The 5,666-nt window shown below is 43.5% G+C and overlaps 1 long non-coding RNA gene across 1 annotated transcript; it reads right to left on the bottom strand.

Moving 5' to 3' along the window:
- Window positions 1-833: 833 nt before the first annotated feature.
- Window positions 834-3,530, bottom strand: LOC141984087 (uncharacterized). The gene is made up of 3 exons (XR_012638639.1): window positions 3,404-3,530; window positions 1,274-1,353; window positions 834-917 (listed from the first exon to the last, which is right to left on the bottom strand). It is a non-coding gene; the product is annotated as an uncharacterized LOC141984087 (long non-coding RNA).
- Window positions 3,531-5,666: the final 2,136 nt, after the last annotated feature.

The raw sequence follows: 5,666 nt of genomic DNA, 5'->3' as shown, positions 1-5,666 counted from the left end.
TCCTTTCCCCACCCTTTGTCTGTGTTTCCTATTTAGGCTGTAAATTCTCCAGGGCAGGGACATTTATACAGTACTAAGCATAATGAGTCCTGATCTTGGTTGGGCCATGTAGGTGCTGCTGTTAATTTTGGTACCGCTGCTAATAATACTGCTGTGATGTCCGAGGTGATAGGCTGGTCTCTGGCTCTGCCCAGGCTGGTGTGTCATTTCAGTGGCTGGCAGTGCAGCAACCAGGGTACGCTCGGTGGGATGGAAACTCACCCCTGTACTTAAAGCAGTAAGTCAGGGATGTAATTCCACACTCTGGGTGACCCTAAGCCTCTGACTACCAGATACTGGGACTGGACCACAGGGGGATGGATCACTCAATAATTGCCGTGTTCTGTTCATTCCCTCTGAACCATCCGGCACTGTCCACAGTGGAAGACAGGATACTGGACTAGATGGGACTATTGGTCTGAGCAGTATGGCTGTTCTTATGTTCTTAAGATGGCTGTATTTTTAAACTTAACATCTTTCCATATAATTAAGGGATCGTATCAACAGAAACACCCTGTCAGTCCTACCCCTTTTATACCTTCTAACCGAAGAGCTAAAAGAAGGAAGGGGGAAAAAGGGAAAACAAACCAATTCACTAGACAGCAGAGTTCTCCCTGTGCGATCGAGACATGACTGCCAAATCCATGAGACCTGAGAAGCACTGCGTGCTCTTTCTAAGCCTGCAGCCATTTCTGTTGGCTGATGCAGCCTGAATGCTTTTCAGGAATGCCGGCATATTTCCATGTTATCCCATTTTATGCAAACTCTTCCCTGCAAGCGTGCTTCTCATTGCTATGCATCACACCAGGGGAATGGCAAAGCGAGAGGAGCTGTCAAGGCATCTCAGCAGCCGTCATGTAGCACTGGAAGGTCCATGCCTGTTTTAAGAGAACACTTTTCAACTGCAGAAGGCTGTTATATGCTAGTGCTTAAATCATGGGTATTTATTTGGATGGGTGTGACAAAAAGGGACTGGACTGCTCAGCGCCATTCACACTGGGATACAGAACCTTTTTGCCTCCTGGCCACTGGTGCAAATCTAGCCATGGTTGGCAGTGATTGAAAGTCAATATCATCTGGTGGCCCAAATGAACAGAGTTGGTGATCTCATTCCAGTTCCTAGTGAACAAAAGCCATCACCACAACTGGCACCATTGTTGACAAAAGGGCTAAAAGCTAAGTGGCCAGGGAGCATGGACTCATACTGAATGAACAGAGGGAAAGGTCGAAGTACCTTGTCTTGCTGCTGTCCTGTGGATAAAGGATTTCAAACCCCAGCTTTGTCAATCTGGCACCTCTCACAAACAATGGGCACTGGAAAATTAAAGAGGAAGGACAACAGTGAATGTGGGTACATGGATGATACTCCTTCCCTCTGATCGATCTTTCCATGGTCTCATTACTCTAACACTGTCGCCACCCAGTGGTAAGAATCTCCCAAGGAGTTGCCACAGCCTCTCAGTGATACCAACTGGAGGGAGAATCCCATCAACCTTTTCTTAGTAATCTAGCATGAGGAATCTTCAAAAGGATGCCATGTGGTCCTCTCTCCCACCACTCCAAGAAGCTGGACGCCTCAGAGCCCTTCTATTCCATTCACTCTTAAGAATCAGGGAAGAGCATTTTTCCCTAAAAGACTTATCATAGCACATTACTGAGAAACAAAGCTTAAACATCTGTTTCAATGTACTCTAGTTTGCTTCGTGATATAGAAGATAGTAGTATGCCATTAAGTCCTGCATTCCTGAGCAGGGAATTTGTTTTTCCATGTATCTCATTAGTGTTCTTTATTTTTGCCCATTCCAATCTGCCATTTTCAGTCCATTCACTTGTTTAAAAATCCAGTTCAGCTCAGAAAGAATGCCCATGTGTAACCCCCTCTCCCACCACCACTCTCACAAAAGCCTAAAGTCTTCATCCTTCCCCTACACTGCCGAAGAGGCCCAAGCTGAAATTCCCCCCCCTGCCCTTTCTTTATCTAAGGAGGTACAAGCAATGCCAGTAGGAAAACAGGGTGAAAAGCTTCTAAAGTCAGTTGTCCCAAGAATCAAAATGTACACTTCTCAAAGCCTTGTTATAATCCCTGCTTGCTTCAGCCATATGTCTGGCCATCCAAAAGGTTTAAGCAGTAACCGATCTGATAGCATGTATGTACCACTGATTTGCTAATCTGAAGGTCTTTTTTTTTTTTAAATCCTATTAACAATAGAGTTTGCAAAAGGAATGCAGATTAACCAGGTCTAATTGTATATCATTTGCATGAAGAATGAATTAAAAAGCAGCTTTGTAACACATTGACTCAGGCTGTTATTGAACCATTGAGGTCCTAAGGCTCTGGGAGCTGAGATATTTAATTAGTGGGGGTGGGGCATGTGGCTGGAGGGAGCGACAGGGGAAAGACGAGTTTTGCTGAATGAGTCAGACTTTTTTAACTTGGTTAAAAAAAGGAGATATCTTTCTGTTCATGAAAAAGTGCAGCCAAATATTTAGAAGAGGAAAATCCTGTAAAACAAGAACGGTGCTGAGTTAAAAAATGGTGCCTTAATGTGAAAGAATCATTTAGGAGAGTTGAATGCCTTGTGCTCTCCCCACCTACCAGGACAAACTGAGCATGGACTATTGTAACAAACAAAGATTACACTCACAGAGCTCACACAAATGTTATATATTAAGTTTCTTTAGTGTTAACAGAGAGTTTGCATCTTCATACCATACAGTTAAGGCCTGATCCAAAGGTCATTGAAATCAATGGAAGGATGCCTACTGACTTCAGTAGGCTTTGGATTATGCCTGTAGATAGCTACATATACAATTTTAAGTAATTTATATACAAGAGTTCTGTGGGTCATTGAAGAAAGCTTCTTCTAGTGCTTACAGAAATGAGTGCGAGTCAGGAGATTGTTGGCCTGATTCTCCATTGCCTTGCACCTCAGGTGGTTATTTACACAAGCAAAAAAGGAGAGCTAAGTGCACGTCAGAATGGTAGCATCTTACACCCACTTTGCACCAGTGTAAAGGACTCCATGAGGACAGGGTAATGGAGAGTCGGAATCCCCGTGTCCGTCCCTACCACTGCCACACTGACTGGCAGTGTAACAAAGGGTAAGTCACTAAGCCTCTCTGTGACTCAATTTTCCAAACAAGGATTGTGACAAGCTAAACAGACCAGGAACGGATTCTGCATGTCTCTGATGGTAGAGAACATCCTGCCTCTTTACGGATGAGACACAACAGGGTTTCTTCCCTTAGGCAAAGCTCAAAATGAAGGTCTAAAGAGTGGCTTGTTTCAAGGCTCACATGGCTCATCCTAGCCCCTTTCTTAGAGACCCTGATTCTCACTGCCAGACTCAACCATGACTCTTACCAGTACAGTCCTCTCATGGTACGATGGGGGAATTAATTTCCCACAACTGTGCCAGTGCAACTCCCCTGTAAATCCTTGTGTTCAGGGTAGGCAGCAATGGTCTTTCTTCTAGCCAGATGGAGAGGATTCACCCATGTTCTATCAACCTCTGGCAGGGTCTACATTGTCTCACACAGGGATAATAAATATTTACACATATCATACAGGTGTTGTTAGGCACATGTACTATAGAAGTCAAAGTATTATTTTTATATTCTGTACTTGATATAGAAAAAAAACCAAGTAAACAGACAATTAAAATTACCGCCCTCCCCCCCCCCCCACTGTTACAGGCAATACTCTGTATACTTGTAGTGTAAAAAGTCTTTGATCTTGTCAAATTCACAAAACAATATCAAACACTTGTTTTAGAATGGGTAAAATTCACCCTGGGCATGGAAGTATGTAATTTAGAACCCGAACATTAGCCTTTAGCAGCCTTTGGTCAACAAATGCTGAAAAACTGTAATGACATTTTTTGAATTTTCAAAACATTTCAACCATCTATAAGCTTGTTGAAAAAACCAGCAACATGTTTTATTAAGAATTTTTGTTGAAATTTTAAAAAATTGATTTTTTTCCCTACCAGCTCTTGAGGAATTTTGCTGTGCACTATTGAACAGCTGCTGTGTTCAGCGCCAGATATGGCTGAGTTTCAGCAGCGGGAGATGCAATCTCAGTATATCCATTATCTGCCTTAAAGGGAGGTGTGATGCTTAGTTAATAATTCTTGTAATATAAACATATGTTGAAATACTATGAGCTAAATTCTCTGCTAGTGTAAATTGGCTCAGCTCCATTGACTCCATCGGAGTGCTGACAATTTACACCAGCAGGGAATTTGTCCCTATGTTGGTTTGTATATCTGAGATACATGTGATAACTGGTGCCTCATCTCAATGCATTTTTTGTGTTCACACAACCTTATAATGCTCCAGAATGTTTGCAGGTAATGTATTTTAATAATAATAATGTAACTGTTGGGGTTGCTCTGGACTGGAGTACACCAAAGCCCTAAGGTGCCAGTAGCATGCCTATGGCTTGTAGGCACAGGCCCTGGTGGGTCCCAATAACCACTCAGACACATGGCTAAGTGAAAGGATATATTACTAGGGTGGCAGGGGAAGGAAAGGTGGCAGATACCCTGGGCACTGAGGCTTAAACAATTACAGTTCACATGAGCAAAGCAGTTCCAATTGGGCCCCTGGAACAGTCCAACTGATTGTCACGGCTTTTTAAGGGCTCATGCCTGTGGTGCCTTCTCTAGTCCAGTCTCTATTTAAGTAAATAGGCACTTGCAGATTTCCATGCCAGGTTCAGTTAGTGTCTCTCTTTGGGGCCCCTCTGCACTAGCTCCCTGCGCAACTGCTGGCGTTCCCCCATAAGATCCATGCAGACCTGCACCCATCTGTAACGTCCAGTAGCCACAGCCTGTTCCACACGCTGCTTTACATACGGTTTCAGGGGTGGGGTGGGGGCGCGATTCCTCTTTGCTTCCAGCTTATCTGCAGCTCCTAGCTTGCCATGTAGCTGCTGCCTCACAAGTAGAGCCTAGCTACTTCCTGGTACTTAGGACCTTCCCATTACCTGGCCAGAGGAAAGGAGAATGTGGTGAGGAGGGGCCTGATGGGAGTTGTAGTCCCCTGTTTAGCAGATCATCACAGTAATAATAAAAGACAACTGGGGCATAATCTAAGACTTTTGAGTGTAACCAGGTCTTAGTTCTAAGTCAAGTAACAGGACTAACACACACACAGACACACATATACAGACACACACACACACACAGACACACACATACCCCGTCAAACATGATGGACCAGATTCTGCCCTCCATTTCATGTGCAATGTGAGCTGCATGCATGCATATTAGGGCAGAATTTGGTCTTGTGAGTCAGTTTTCAAACTCAGGGGCCCACCTCTGCCTTTGGTCGTTCAGATTTTTTTTTAATTATGTAGACTGATCTGAAATGCATTGAGGTGCCCACGCACTTGCATACCTGCCATGCATTTGGGTATTTATTTAAAATAGGTATTTCAGTGCCTACCATGTGTATTGGTCTGAACCTTCCAATATGGAATACTGAAACTTAAGCAGACATTTGAAAACTGGAATGTATTTGACTAAAAATTTCAGGTAGTCTTATATTGATATGTATGGACTCCAGATCTTTACTGTATAGCTGTGATGCAAAGGATCAGACCACTTGAAATCACACCAGAG

The sequence above is a fragment of the Natator depressus genome, chromosome 3 (assembly GCF_965152275.1).
Source record: "Natator depressus isolate rNatDep1 chromosome 3, rNatDep2.hap1, whole genome shotgun sequence".
NCBI classification, from domain to species: domain Eukaryota; kingdom Metazoa; phylum Chordata; order Testudines; family Cheloniidae; genus Natator; species Natator depressus.
This window is presented reverse-complemented; position numbering and strand designations above follow the sequence as displayed.